At 42.8% G+C, this 16,271-nt stretch overlaps 4 pseudogenes; all 4 read left to right on the top strand.

Annotated features, from left to right (window-relative positions):
- Nucleotides 1–2,275: 2,275 nt before the first annotated feature.
- On the top strand, nucleotides 2,276–2,394 carry LOC134934285 (5S ribosomal RNA; annotated as a pseudogene).
- Nucleotides 2,395–2,501: 107 nt separating this feature from the next.
- On the top strand, nucleotides 2,502–2,620 carry LOC134957429 (5S ribosomal RNA; annotated as a pseudogene).
- A 107-nt stretch (nucleotides 2,621–2,727) lies between these two features.
- Nucleotides 2,728–2,846, top strand: LOC134932431 (5S ribosomal RNA; annotated as a pseudogene).
- A 107-nt stretch (nucleotides 2,847–2,953) lies between these two features.
- LOC134936542 (5S ribosomal RNA) lies at nucleotides 2,954–3,072 on the top strand (annotated as a pseudogene).
- Nucleotides 3,073–16,271: the final 13,199 nt, after the last annotated feature.

Genomic DNA, 16,271 nt, shown 5'->3' with positions numbered 1-16,271 from the left:
GCTCACAATGGAAGCTGCCATTTTGAAGCATGAAACAAAATCCAACTCAACACTAGTTCTTTGGTATGGAGGCTTCTGGCGTGTAGCTTTATGTCAAGCTAAAAACAATCAATAAAGAAATGTAAGCATATATAAAATAATCCTGATAGGTTACTGGGGCATATAGCATGGGTACAGCCACAGAATACATTCTATAGATGGGACAATATATATATATATATATATATCCAAAATGAGGCACTCAAGGAGACATGCAGCAGATAAAAACGCTGTATTTCAAGATGTAGGTCTAACCTAACGTTTTCAGGGTCTCCCCCTTCCTCAGGACCTCAATACAGACCACAACAGACACACACACAAATCCAATTTAAATACCCCCCGCACACTGACTTACCCGCCACCTTGATTCCTGCTTGCGTCACCTGCCTGTACAGCTGGAAACATCACGTGTCTCTGTCATTACAGAGCTGGTAACCAGGGAAAACGCATAGCATGCGTTCCACCAGGGATCCAACTTCCGCGTTCGAGAGACCAGCCACGGAGTTCTGCTCTGACGGCTGACAATCGCTGGGGACAATATAGGTGGGGGCTATAATATAAACAAAACACCAATGAAAATAGTTACAGAAATAATAAAAAGAGCATAGATAGCAGTAGTTAATACAGAGAAATACCAACCGAGATTAACTGAACACTTTTTGCCAGACTGATAACATTGTCAATATTCACCAGACCCATCGATGGTGTTACTCCTACACCTTAGTCATGGGTGAGTGAGTAAGTAAGGTGTAGGAGTAACACCGAAACAGCTGTCGGGTGTGCTGTGAATCTGTTTGGCATTATGATCGGACCTTTCTTATGATGACACTTGTGGCTAAGTACCCCTTCTACATTTTGAATATTCTATCTACCGGTCTATGCCTGTTTTTATGCACATATAAATGTACTTTTGTGCTACTAAAATACTTTTGCATGATAAATGGATGTTTGCTGGCCTTTTTTTAAATATATATATACACACACACAATGTATCATAGGTGGTAGAAACACATCTCAGAAATCACAGCCCCCATTATTCCCATCCCCACCCCCATACACAGACATTACATCTGCCATTGTCATTCCCACCCCAGCACCCACCACATATACAGGAATCACAGCCCCCATTATTCCCAACCCCACCCCCATACAGACATTAAATCTGCCATTATCATTCTCTCCCCAGCTCCACCACCACATAGGGCCTATAATCCATATATAGTCCAGAATAGGACTGGACTTATATGGCTGTACCACTGGACTTATTCGGCTATATCACTGGACTGGACTTATACGGCAGTACCACTGGACTTATACGGCTGTACCACTGAACTTATACGGCTGTATCAATGGACTGGACTTATACGGCAGTACCACTGGACTTATATGGCACTACCACTGGACTTATACGGCTGTATCACTGAACTGGACTCATACGGCAGTATCACTGGACTGGTGGGTATAATGTGGGCATGCTTTCACAATATTGCTGCTGTCTGTCTGTCTGTGATGGGGGGAGGGAGGGTATGATAGCGCCTATGTCAAGACATAGGTGCTATCATACCCTCCCTCCTCCCCATCACAGACAGACAGCAGCATTGTCAAAGCATGCTCCCTGCCATCTCTGCTCTTAATACTTAATACACCCCCTGCTGGGTCCCCCGCCACGCCCCCTGCCCTCAATACTAATTTATTCACTGCCATGCTCAGGCTGCCGCACCCCCGTCCCCGCCGCTCCCGCACGCCGGGTTCCTGCACTGCCCCCTGCCCTCAACACTTATACACTTTTATTCTCCTGCCGCAGCCCCCCCCCCCCCCCGCGCCGGGTCCCCGCCGCACACAGCCATGCTCAGGCTGCATACATGCTGCCGCACCCCCTCCGCTCCCGCCCGCCGGGTTCCCGCACTGCCCCCTGCTCTCAATGGTAACTTGCCGCACCCCCCCCAGCCGGGTCCCCGCCGCTCTCACCCACCTATTCAACACTGCAGGCGGAGGGAGACACAGGGAGGGAGACACAGTAAGGGTGACCAGACCACTGACCAGCCTAAGAGGAGCTACTCCCCTTCTTCACAGGCAACCAGTGACAGTGCGGGGGAGTCACATGACTCCGGGAAAGGGAAAAAAAATTTTTTTTTTTGGTGTTCATATGTGCGCTGCGGGCGGGCGCGTCGGCGGGCCATGGAAACCATAGCAGCGGGCCACCTGTGGCCCGCGGGCCACGGGTTGAAGACCCCTGATCTACAGCCACACCACACTGGATACGCCCAATCTCGTCTAGTTTTGGAAGATAAGCAATGTTGGGCCTGGTTAGTACTTGGATGGGAGACCACCTGGGAATACAAGGTGCTGTAGGTATTTTTATACTGCCAACACCGTTCTGTTGATGTATTCCATTTTCAAGCTTATTCATTTATGTACCAGTAGTTAGAAGTAGAAAAGCTCCAACAGAAAAATCAAAGCTCATCTACAGCCACACCACACTGGATACGCCCAATCTCATCTGATCCTGGACGCTAAGCAGTGTTGGACCTGGTTCGTACTTGGATGGGAGACCACCTGGGAATACAAGGTGCTGTAGGTATTTTTATACTGCGAACACCATTCTGTTGATGCATTACATTTTCAAATTTATTCTTTTATGTACCAGTAGTTAGAAGTAGAAAAGCTCCAACAGAAAACACAAAGATCATCTACAGCCTCACCACACTGGATACACCCAATCTCATCTGATCTTTGAAACTAAGCAGTGTTGGGCCTGGTTGGTACTTGGATGGGAGACCACCTGGGAATACACGGTGCTGTAGGTATTTTTATACTGCCAACACCGTTCTGTAGATGCATTCCCTTTTCAAACGTATACATTTATGTACCAGTAGTTAGAAGTAGAAAAGCTCCAACAGAAACCACAAAGATCATCTACAGCCACACCACACTGTATACGCCCAATCTCATCTGATCTTGGAAACTAAGCAGTGTTGGGCCTGGTTAGTACTTGGATGGGAGAGCACCTGGGCATACAAGGTGCTGTATGTATTTTTATACTACCAACACCATTCTGTTAATGCATTCCATTTTCAAACTTATTCATTTATGTACCAGTAGTTAGAAGTAGAAAAGCTCTAACAGAAACCACAAAGCTCATCTACAGCCACACCACACTGTATATGCCCAATTTCATCTGATCTTGGAAGCTAAGCAGTGTTGGGCCTGGTTTTGCATTTTTTTGAGAGGGCTTTTCTTAATTATGTGGATGATAATATTGAACACATAGAGGACATTAACCTTTTCTAGGCCGCTTCTAAACCTGTATTGCGGGGACAGATCATGGAATATGTGGTCAGGAAACACAAGAAAATATCCAGTAAATTGGAAGAATTTAATCATAATCTGGCGGAATTTTATGATAGATTGTTGTTAAATGATACTCCTGACTGTCGTCAGGCTTATCTTGATGCTAAACACGCATATGATGCATTGTGTACAGAGCGAGCGCATTTTTCATATGATGCCCAATGGAATAAATATTTCTGGGTTTTCAATAAGTCTGACAGGTTATTAGCTAATTTGGTTCGTACGTATTTGGCACCGTCTCACATTCTACAATTAAGAGGATCCTCTCCGACTCCGATTACGGAGTCCTCGGCTATCTCCACTATGTTTCAGAATTATTTTAAAGATTTGTATACTGCCCCTCCTGATTCTCTTACATTGGGAATGCAGATTATAAATCGAGCTGAATTACAGGTATTGACGGAGTGGGAGAGGGACTCTTTGATTGCACCTTTGAAAGAGTTAGAGCTACGGTCAATAATCAAATCTCGTTTGAAAAACAAATCTCCCGGACCAGACGGTTTTGGAGCAGAATACTATCAGCTTCTCTAATCTTATTTACTGCCACATTTATTGACCCTATTTAATTCTCTTTTAATTGGCCACTCCCCACTATCTGGTTTTACTGAGGCAAGGATAGTGATTTTCCCTAAGCTGGGTAAAGATCCTGCACTGGTTCGGTCCTACAGACCTATATCATTATTAAATCAGGATTGAATTTTTTTTTACTAAACTGATAGCACAACGCCTCCAATGTATTCTCTCTTTTAATACTACATCATGCACAGAACGATTTTGTCCGTGGTCGCTCGTCTGTTCACAATATTTTCATGTTACTGGCAGCCATGATTCACAATAAACAAGTTGCTAATAAAAAGGCAATTGTGGTGAGCTGTGACACCGATAAGGCCTTTGAAAGGGTTTCCTGGTCACATATTTTGAGGGTGTTACGTGCACAATTCGGCCCGCAATTCATTCACATATTCAGAATGTTATATTCACAACCTACTGCCTTTCTCACGATTAATGGTATTAACTCTTCTTCGTTTACGCTTGGCAGAGGTATGAGACAGGGCTGTTACCTTTCTTTATTACTTTTCAATTTGGCATTGGACCCCCTGATTCGTTCCTTTGTTAATGATACATCTTGGAGAGGGATTTTGGTGGGACTATGAGAGATCAATGTGTCTACTTTCATGGATGATCTCTTATTGTATTTTGATGATCTAAAAACAGCCATTCCCTCCTTACTTAAGACCTTTGCTGCTTTTTGTGACATTTCTGGTTTTCTAATTAATCTTGATAAAACTGAAGCACTACCCCTATATGATGACGCCAAACAAGGATGGAGGGGGAGTTTCTCTTTTAGATGGGTGAGGGATTTCTTGAAATATTTGGGTTTCCGCATTCCGGTATCTCCAGATAATTTATATACTGCTAATATATCTTACTTTATTCAGCAGATGTTAGTGGATTTTGAAAAATGGAAGCATTTGCCGATTCCATATATGGGTCATTGTCATTTGTATAAGATGGTATCCTTTCCCCGCTTATTATATCCAGTCCAGATGCTGCCATTCTTGATAACCAAGAGGGACGTTAAAACTATTGAAATGGCATTGACCAAGCTTATATGGGCTGGTAAGCGCCCTAGAATATCACTGTTTAAATGACAGCAAGCCTTCAATTTGGGTGGCCTTAACGTCCCTTGTATTCAAGATAATGCACTGACGGCCAACTACAGGTAAGCTCTGGATTGGATAAAGGGTGGCGATCTTGTTGTATATAAAGACTTGGATCAAACCTTTAACCATACATGTAATCTAATTTTTTTGTTGCATAAATCACATTCCCTTCTCCCCATGACTGTGGTGGGGAACCCTTTAGTTTCCACACCCTTTTTAGCATGGATAATTTTGAGGAAACGACAGGGCCTCTCTTTCATGAACACTCTATTTTCATCCTTATTACACAATTCTAAGTTTCAGCAAGGGGATTCAACAGGAGTTATTCAGTCTTGGCATCTCCAGGGTCTCAGTCTGGTACATAAATTTATGAACAAAGATTGCTGTGCGGTTTTGACGATGTTTCAGCTCAAGCTGCATTTCCCCCTCTTAAATTTCCCTTTATTTGTATATTTTCAAGTCAGAAGTTATATCACTAAATTATTGTCTCACTTGAGTCCAGTAGATGAAACTAATTCCCTGGATGCTATAGTAAGACAGGGATCGATATCTTCTTTTTCCACTTCCCTTTTATACACGCACACTAGATGGGTATTGGATATTGATAAGATTGACACTGGTTTAGCAAAATGGAAAAATGTATTCCCTGACATTCCTTTAAAAAACATTATTGCACCCAATGTTGCTCTGAACACCTGGTTTCGGCCTCGTATGCTGAAATGCAATATAAATTGCTCCATAGAGCCTACTAAACTTCGGTTTTTGACGGATGCTTCTGATGACTCAAATTGTCTTAAGTGCACCGCCCCGGAGGCTGGCATAGTTCATTGTTTGTGGGACTACTGCCCTGTGGTAAAAGCCTTTTGGGTGGAAGTTCAATGACTTAAAAATATCATTCACAATACATAAATCCTGGGCTTTGTGGAATTATCATTCTCCCTCTCTTCGTTTATCGAAGGGTATATGCCTTTTGCTGGTTAGAGTTGCTGCTGTGTTTGAAATATCTATTTTATCACAGTGGATTAAGACTGATCCCATTCTGTTTTCCAATATGATTGGTCGTCTCTCATTTCTCTATCAAATGGACTTGATTGAATGTTCATTGGATGCAGAAACTAGAGCACCTAAATTCTTTGATGTTTGGTTACCATATTTGGTTACATTACCCCTGTCTACCAGGGAAAAGGTCCGTCAGGGGGTACGTTTGACTACTTGGTACAATTTTGAGGTGGTGGAGAACGGTGTTCCTCCATTTTAAGTACTTTCCTTTGCTTAATCTGCACTATCCATTATGGTATTGTGTGACCTGACGTTTTTATTCTTAATCCCATGAACACTGTGTTTTCACCTGTTACTGATTTTTTTTTTGTAAAAAGCATATCATTGAGAAATTGTGGGATTGTTGATCATGTGGGTGATAAATCCATTCAGATCCTCTTGTGTACCATTTCATATAAAAACACATTGTCAATGTAGCGATGCTAGCTTACAATCTTCTCTATGTATTAATTGTTTTCCCAGATGATTTTATCTTCCCACCATGACAAAAAAGGGATCCGGTCATGTGACAGGCGCACGGGATCCCGCCCGCATACGAGCCCTACAGTTGGCATGCCAACTGACAGGGACTATTCCCACTTGTGGGTGTCCACAACACAGAGTGGTAATAGAACCTGTAGTGAGCGCAGTGAGCCACCGAGCCCACAATGGGCTTTGTTGCACCGACCGCCGGTCTCCCAGCCCCAACCTGACAGAAAAGATTAGCAAAGCTAGGGGCGAAGGACGTCCCCATAGTTGAGCCGCATTTCTGTAAAATGGATTCCCCTTTAAACCAGTAGTAGTTGTGACAGAGGGTGTAGTTTATGCTGCCAATTATAAATTTTATTTGTGTATTTGAAATGTTTGTCTGATTTGAAAGATAATAAAGTGTTGCTTCACATCCTGCCGTATGTTCAATTACAGTGTAAAGTGATTTGATATAGTTCTTAAAAATATATGACCGCAGCCATTTGATGGTATTCAAAATTTGGGGTATGCTTGTGGTGTCTTTAAGAAAGCTCTTTTGTTTAGCAACTAAATCTTTTAGAAAACAATCTATATATTTGGATAGATTTGATGTAATTGAGCCAATGCCGGAGACAATTGATCTTCCTGGTGGGGTTTCCTTGTTTTTATGTATCTTTGGGAGATGGTAGAAGGTGGGTATTTTTGGTTGCTTTTTGTACATAAAAACTTGGTCTTTTGTGATTCCTCAAGGCACTCCAACAGACCAGGTTTTAGGGATATCCCTCATTGTACACAGATGGTATAATCAAAATGACTGAGTTACTAATTAAGTCACCTTTGCATTAGTATGGATAGCCTTAAAACCTGGACTGTTGGGGTACCTTGAGGATCATGTATGGCAACCATTGGCATAGCAGGATTACAACATACCACATAGAGGTTGATGGTATAGGGCCTTTCCTTCATCATATAACAAGCACAATTCAATTACCAGCTCTTAAAAAGCCTTGAATTAAGCAAATGTATCCAGGTATGTTAACCCCTTCCTGTCACAGCTGAGATTGTTTGTGAACCTGGACTAGTACTGGACACAGGGTTCGGTCATGAGTGCAGTGGACATAATCGGGCTGGCTTAATGAATGATCCTCTCATCCAGATGTGGCAGTCAGGCAGTATACTCTATGAGGAAAGGTGACCAGCTATGGGTACTGGAACACTGGTGGTGGAAGCCACCAGTGCAATGGGTAGCTGGGTTGTCACCTAATGGAGAGTCACGTGAGAACTGGGGAGTTGACGGAATGCTGGGAGGATCAGCAATGCAGGAAAGTCACAGATCAATGGTTGGAACCAGTGTTATAGCTGTTGACGAGGCTGAGGACAAAAGCAATGACTGTAGACGAAGCTGAGAGCATCAGCAGTAACTGTAGATGTAGCTGAGGACATAAGCAATGACTGTAGAGGAAGCTGAGGGCATCCGCAATACTTGTAGATGAGACTGAGGACAACAGCAATGACTGTAGACGAAGCTGAGAGCATCAGCAGTAACTGTAGACGTAGCTGAGGATATCAGAAATGACTGTAGAGGAAGCTGAGGGCATCAGCAATACTTGTAGCTGAAGCCAAGGATGTCAGCAATGGTTTTAGACGAAGCTGGGGATGTCAGCAATGCTTGTAGATGAAGCCGAGGATGGCGGCAATGCTTGTAGACGAAGCTGAGGATATGAGCAATACTTGTAAATGAAGCCGAGGATGTCGGCAATGCTTGTAGTCGAAGCCGAGGATGTCGGCAATGCTTGTAGACTAAGCTGAGGATGTCAGCAATACTTGTACACGAAGCTGAGGACGTCGGCAATGCTTGTAGCAGAAGCTGAGGACGTCAGCAATACTTATACATGAAGCCGAGGACGTCGGCAATGCTTGTAGCAGAAGCTGAGGATGTCAGAAACACAGGTTTCCAGATGCTGGGCAGCTGAGGTAGCACAATGGGGATTCCGTATGCTGTGCAGTGCAACATTGGCACTGCTGGTTTCCCAGAAGCTGTGATGCTGTGATGCGGTGGTTCTGCACAATGGATACTGCAATATTGTAGAGAGCAGTGGCAGGTTTTCCGGATACTATGGTGCGCTACCTTACGCAGCAGAGATCTGGAAGCTGACAAGAACCAGCAAAGTCTCTAAGGCAGCTAGAGATATAGGACAGTCCCTCTGGTTCACTGGAGGACTTCCAGTGAGTCTGGAGATGCCAGGATGTAGTGGCAGCGATGGCCCTTTAAATCATCCAGGGAGTCAGACAGTGTGGGGGATGGTAACTTGCACTGAGTCTATTACCAGCAGGAGATTCTGGAGGTCACTCCAGGCTGAGAGACACCAAAACACTGACAGCTTGTTAGTGTTGAAACCTGGAACATATACCCAGCGCTTACAGCTGAGTGGATGAACGGCTCACATGATGCGGAAACGAATCCGGATTGGCTCCTGGAAGATCAGCTGACTGGAGACTGTCATAGCGACATCCATAGCTGGTTTTGGAGGGAACTCCAGTGTTGTGGGACCACATGGAAGTAGCGGAGACTGTATCTGGTGACCACTGGTGTTAGGAAGGCATGTAATATAATGATAGCATGGACAATGCTGTGTAGACACAGCATGGAGAGACTTGCTGAATTCAGTAATCACACAGAAGGTTAATCAGTACAGATGAACCTCGTTAGCAGAGAACTCAGCACTCAGGCAATTCATGGTACTGGAGAGCTGTATTCCCAGTGAGCAGAAAACATGCAGGATATAGGACAAATGGCAGAGGTAAGTCACCAATTGTTATGATTTTAATCAGGATTGTGACACTTCCTTATAAAGGGCAGTCTGTCACTCTAACACAAGGATATATTAAAATGTTCTCACAGAATCATAGGGAACACAGGTGATGTCTCATTCTCAAGCAATTGAAGAAAGGGGGGTAAGGGAAAGGGGATCTATTGTACAAGGACATATTTATTTAATTAGGAGTGTACCAGTATAGTAGAATTCAGTATGTTCCCATCTAATTACATCTTAGGGGGTGTTGCCTCGTTGTACATTGTATAGAGATAAGAAAGAAAGATGTCTGAATCTGGCGCACAAATAAAGAAGGAGTAAGTTAAAATTTACCTTTTATTAATTCATATTAAAATTTAAAGGTCTATAAAAAGACAAGCCGTGAAATATGGGTTTAAAATATAAGATTTGTGCAAGATCTATAAAAATCAGTGAATTACAAAGGGCCTCTGCTGTATACCTTTTGATGTGTCATTACTGATCGTTATTTCATTATTTTTCTACCATCCAATAGCTGTGTTTGCTTTATTGAAAGCGCTTTAATGATATATGTGCAATCCTAAATAGTACAATGACTAGGTTTGCACAGTGGATTGCACAGTGATATCTGGTTGTAGGACATACATGAGTGGATGTTTTATCATACATGCATGTCCCTATATAACGATTGTAAAGAAAATAATATCATTGCTAAAGAATAACATAGCAGGGAAGTAAGTGTTTAATGCTTGGATCATTAGCTGTCCATATGGCGTAACATGTCCATATGGTGTAACTCTTTTTAGGGGATAAATTAATAAAAACACAGCGCTTGCAAACCACCACAGTCCTACATTAGGGACACCACCCATTTTTTAAATCTTGTGGGTGATATTAAATGGCGACCTAATTATGTCTTTTTGACCTGTGATGTAGAATCACTTTACACTAATATACCACACTGTGAGGGCATCGAGGCATGTCGCCACTATCTTAGTTCCGATGAGGGTCTGATGCCTGAATGACGTGAGTTTGTATTGGAGTCAATTGAATATATTTTAGCACATAACTATTTTTTATTTAATTCACAGTTTTTCTTACAAGTGCACGGTACCGCCATGGGCACCAAGTTCGCCCCGAGTTTTGCCAACTTATATATGGGCCTCTTCGAAGAAAAATATATCTGGGGAGGTCCTTATGCGGTGAACTTGGTGCTCTATGGTCGGTACATTGATGATCTTTAGATTATTTGGGATGGGGATTCTAGTGTTTCTTCTTTTATATCCTATATTAATTCTAACACTTTTGGGCTTAAATTCACACACTCTTGTCACCCATCACACATTGCTTATCTGGATGTTGCTCTTTCTGTCAGGGAAAGTGTCATAATAACAGAGACATTTAGGAAGGAAGTTGAATGTAATAATTACTTAAACTATACTAGCTGACAATATTTGAGGATGAAGAGAAACTGCACTGAAGCTAGTGAGTTTCATAAACATGCGGCTATATTAACTGATGCTTTCTTAGATCAGGGATATCCCCCAGATTATTAGAAAAATCTTTGGAGAAAGTGATAAATAGAGAGAGAAGTTCTTTATTGTCCAAATCCATGCGTAGTAATATACAAGATTCTAATACTAACATTATTATAGATAAAAAGAGTGATAACAAAATACTCCCTTTTATAACTAAATACAATATATGTTCAAATGAAATTAAAAGTGTTCTATCTAAGAACTTTGAAATCCTCAAACTAGATAAAGTATTGAATTCATGTTTAGGAGAGTCAGTGGGGGTAGTTTTTCGTAAGGCTAAGACCATTAAAAATGTTATTTCACCAAGTTTTTTTCATAATCAAGGTATTGATATCCCTAGAACTGAAAATTGGTTAACAAAATTACGAGGTTGTTATAAATGCGGTAGAAAGAATTGTTTGACCTGTTCACATATTATCAACAGAAGCTTGACTTTTGAGTCTTTCTCTTTAGGGCAGGGGTCTTCAACCTTTAAGACAGTGTGGGCCACATAAAAAAATGAAACGAAGCCGAGGGCCACTAAGCTATACTGCGGTATTTAGAATCTAAATTTTAATTTATGATTGTAATGAGACCTTTTCTAGACTCATAAGACCATAAAAAAGACTTCAAAAGATAATTATTGTAATTTAATGAATGAAACATGGTCTACTTTACCTTTGTTATTATAATAAGTTCATATCAGTGGGAAACTTGGCATTGTTTTTGCTTGGCCAGCTTGTCGATGTTGGCATCAATGTTAGAAGTCGCTATGCGCAGAGTATTCTCAAGATGTTGGTCTGTAAGCTGAGTTCTTGTCTTGGACTTTGCGTTCTTCATCCTTGAGAAGAATTGCTCACATAAGTATGTGCTTCCTAACAAAGCACACATCTTCAAAGCGTGCTGCCAGAGATAAGGGAATGTGTCCTGAGAAATGTAGTCTTTGTAAAACGTAAACAAGGGCACATTGAAGAATTTTTCTTGCAAAGATGAGTTGTTTTGGAGATCAAGCAGCTCCATTTGTACTGAGCCTGGCATATTGGCAGCATTGACAGTAAAAGGCATAGAAAATAAATCGAAAAAAGACTGTTGATTACGGAAATCACTAAATCTGTCTTCAAACTCACTTCGCATCATGCTTAATTTTGTAGCGTAATCACCAGGAGACAAACAGTTGGACTCACCGAGAAGCTTAAAATGTGTAAAGTCTTTTTTCGTGAGTTGTGCCTCCCAAAGTTTGAGCTTTTCTACAAAAGTTTTAATGTGATCAAACAGAGTGTGCACCAGCTGATCCTTGGATTGTAGCCGCGTATTTAGGTCATTCATATGCAAGGAGATGTCGGTCACAAAGGCAAAATCTGAAATCCACTTTGGATCATTAAATTCTGCAATCGGCTTCCCCTTGGTTTGCATGAACTCTTCTATTTCACTTCTTAAGTCAAAGACTCTCTTAAGTACCTTCCCTCTGCTCAACCAACGCACCTCACTATAATAAACCACGTCGCCGTGATCCGCTTGGCACTCTTGTGTCAAAAATTCTTGGAATTGACGATGATTCAATCCTCGTGCCCTAATAAAGTTGACTACAGACACAATAACTTTCATTACATTCTCAAATCCAATCGTTTTCGCACACAAATTCTCCTGGTGGATTAAACAGTGGTACTGGATGAGATCTTTTCCTTCTAGTTCCGGTTCTTTTTTTAAAAGTGCAACAAACCCTTCATTCCTTCCCACCATAGCAGGGGCACCATCAGTTACCACTCCCACAAGGTTGGATAAGCTGAAGTCGAAACGCTGGAGTGTTTTCTTGGTGGCTTCCAGAATATCAGTGCCTTTCGTCGTTCCCTTCATAGGTACAAGCGCTAGCAGCTCTTCTGTCACATTGAAGTGTTGATCAATGCCACGGACAAAGATAGCCAGTTGTGCTGTATCCTTCACATCTGTGCTCTCATCTAAAGCAAGTGAATATGACTTAAATGCGTACAGCCGTTTTTTTAAAGTTCCTTCAATGTCATTGGCAACTTCTTCGACACGTCGTGCTACAGTTACACCAGACAAACTCAATTTTTTAAACAGTTCGTTATTCTTTGGATAGAGAATTTCCCCAGCAGCGATGAGACACTCTTTTACGAACTCACCGTCCAAGAAGGCTGTTGTTTTTTTAGCAATTTTTTCAGCTATTACATAACTTGCTTTGACGCACGCTTCACTCTCTTCCATATGCCTTTTAAAAGTACCCTGCTGGCGTTTTAGATCTTTTTGGAGATCGTTCACTTTATCCACACGAGGTTGCCCTTGAAGGTGATTGAACTTGGACGCATGTTTTGTCTCATAGTGTCGCTTTATATTGTATTCTTTTAATACTGACAATGACTCACGACAAACTAAACACACTGGCTTATCGTCAATCTCCACAAAAAAGTACAAATTGGTCCACCTTTGATTAAAAAGCCGGGAACATTCACTTGTTTTATGCTTTTTACTTGTAGACGCCATGGCAAAGCAGATGAACCTAAACAATGATCCCACTGTTCACGACTGAGTGACTGTAGAATAAAATCTGCTTCTATTTATAGCTGACTATAGAAAAAATAAGTAATAAAGACTCAATGAAGTATACACTCCAGCCCGTGTGTGCTTGTAGGACAGATTTGTATGAGAAGTACTCCTCAGATCCCTGTGAGCTTGCCTTTAAAATTCCCCTGTCACCAGCTCACAATGGAAGCTGCCATTTTGAAGCATGAAACAAAATCCAACTCAACACTAGTTCTTTGGTATGGAGGCTTCTGGCGTGTAGCTTTATGTCAAGCTAAAAACAATCAATAAAGAAATGTAAGCATATATAAAATAATCCTGATAGGTTACTGGGGCATATAGCATGGGTACAGCCACAGAATACATTCTATAGATGGGACAATATATATATATATATATATATATATATATATATATCCAAAATGAGGCACTCAAGGAGACATGCAGCAGATAAAAACGCTGTATTTCAAGATGTAGGTCTAACCTAACGTTTTCAGGGTCTCCCCCTTCCTCAGGACCTCAATACAGACCACAACAGACACACACACAAATCCAATTTAAATACCCCCCGCACACTGACTTACCCGCCACCTTGATTCCTGCTTGCGTCACCTGCCTGTACAGCTGGAAACATCACGTGTCTCTGTCATTACAGAGCTGGTAACCAGGGAAAACGCATAGCATGCGTTCCACCAGGGATCCAACTTCCGCGTTCGAGAGACCAGCCACGGAGTTCCGCTCTGACGGCTGACAATCGCTGGGGACAATATAGGTGGGGGCTATAATATAAACAAAACACCAATGAAAATAGTTACAGAAATAATAAAAAGAGCATAGATAGCAGTAGTTAATACAGAGAAATACCAACCGAGATTAACTGAACACTTTTTGCCAGACTGATAACATTGTCAATATTCACCAGACCCATCGATGGTGTTACTCCTACACCTTAGTCATGGGTGAGTGAGTAAGTAAGGTGTAGGAGTAACACCGAAACAGCTGTCGGGTGTGCTGTGAATCTGTTTGGCATTATGATCGGACCTTTCTTATGATGACACTTGTGGCTAAGTACCCCTTCTACATTTTGAATATTCTATCTACCGGTCTATGCCTGTTTTTATGCACATATAAATGTACTTTTGTGCTACTAAAATACTTTTGCATGATAAATGGATGTTTGCTGGCCTTTTTTTAAATATATATATACACACACACAATGTATCATAGGTGGTAGAAACACATCTCAGAAATCACAGCCCCCATTATTCCCATCCCCACCCCCATACACAGACATTACATCTGCCATTGTCATTCCCACCCCAGCACCCACCACATATACAGGAATCACAGCCCCCATTATTCCCAACCCCACCCCCATACAGACATTAAATCTGCCATTATCATTCTCTCCCCAGCTCCACCACCACATAGGGCCTATAATCCATATATAGTCCAGAATAGGACTGGACTTATATGGCTGTACCACTGGACTTATTCGGCTATATCACTGGACTGGACTTATACGGCAGTACCACTGGACTTATACGGCTGTACCACTGAACTTATACGGCTGTATCAATGGACTGGACTTATACGGCAGTACCACTGGACTTATATGGCACTACCACTGGACTTATACGGCTGTATCACTGAACTGGACTCATACGGCAGTATCACTGGACTGGTGGGTATAATGTGGGCATGCTTTCACAATATTGCTGCTGTCTGTCTGTGATGGGGGGAGGGAGGGTATGATAGCGCCTATGTCAAGACATAGGTGCTATCATACCCTCCCTCCTCCCCATCACAGACAGACAGCAGCATTGTCAAAGCATGCTCCCTGCCATCTCTGCTCTTAATACTTAATACACCCCCTGCTGGGTCCCCCGCCACGCCCCCTACCCTCAATACTAATTTATTCACTGCCATGCTCAGGCTGCCGCACCCCCGTCCCCGCCGCTCCCGCACGCCGGGTTCCTGCACTGCCCCCTGCCCTCAACACTTATACACTTTTATTCTCCTGCCGCAGCCCCCCCCCCCCCCCCCCCCCGCGCCGGGTCCCCGCCGCACACAGCCAAGCTCGGGCTGCATACATGCTGCCGCACCCCCTCCGCTCCCGCCCGCCGGGTTCCCGCACTGCCCCCTGCTCTCAATGGTAACTTGCCGCACCCCCCCCAGCCGGGTCCCCGCCGCTCTCACCCACCTATTCAACACTGCAGGCGGAGGGAGACACAGGGAGGGAGACACAGTAAGGGTGACCAGACCACTGACCAGCCTAAGAGGAGCTACTCCCCTTCTTCACAGGCAACCAGTGACAGTGCGGGGGAGTCACATGACTCCGGGAAAGGGAAACATTTTTATTTTTTTTTGTGTTCATATGTGCGCTGCGGGCGGGCGCGTCGGCGGGCCATGGAAACCATAGCAGCGGGCCACCTGTGGCCCGCGGGCCACGGGTTGAAGACCCCTGCTTTAGGGTATACGTTTGACATAGAGACAATAATTAATTGTCAACAGTCGTATGTCATTTATTTAGTGACCTGTATATGTAAAAAACAGTACGTGGGGCGGACAATTAGAAGTTTGAATACGAGATTTCTTGAGCACAGGAGAAATGTAATTAAGAAAAATTGCAAACATAGCCTTTCAAGACATGTTACATATTGTCATGAAGGGGATGTTGGGGTACTTAAGGTGCATGGAATTGAATATATAGCTCCAACGCCACGAGGGGGGGACAGATATAATCGGTTATGTACAAGGGAGGCTTATTGGATATTCTCGTTGGGGACCCTTATGCCTGAGGGTCTCAACGAGAATGTCGAACTGAATAATATTGGAGACTGAAAAGTCTCTGTATAATTGCT

This window comes from Pseudophryne corroboree, chromosome 1, assembly GCF_028390025.1.
Source record: "Pseudophryne corroboree isolate aPseCor3 chromosome 1, aPseCor3.hap2, whole genome shotgun sequence".
Classification (NCBI taxonomy): Eukaryota; Metazoa; Chordata; class Amphibia; order Anura; family Myobatrachidae; genus Pseudophryne; species Pseudophryne corroboree.
This window is presented reverse-complemented; position numbering and strand designations above follow the sequence as displayed.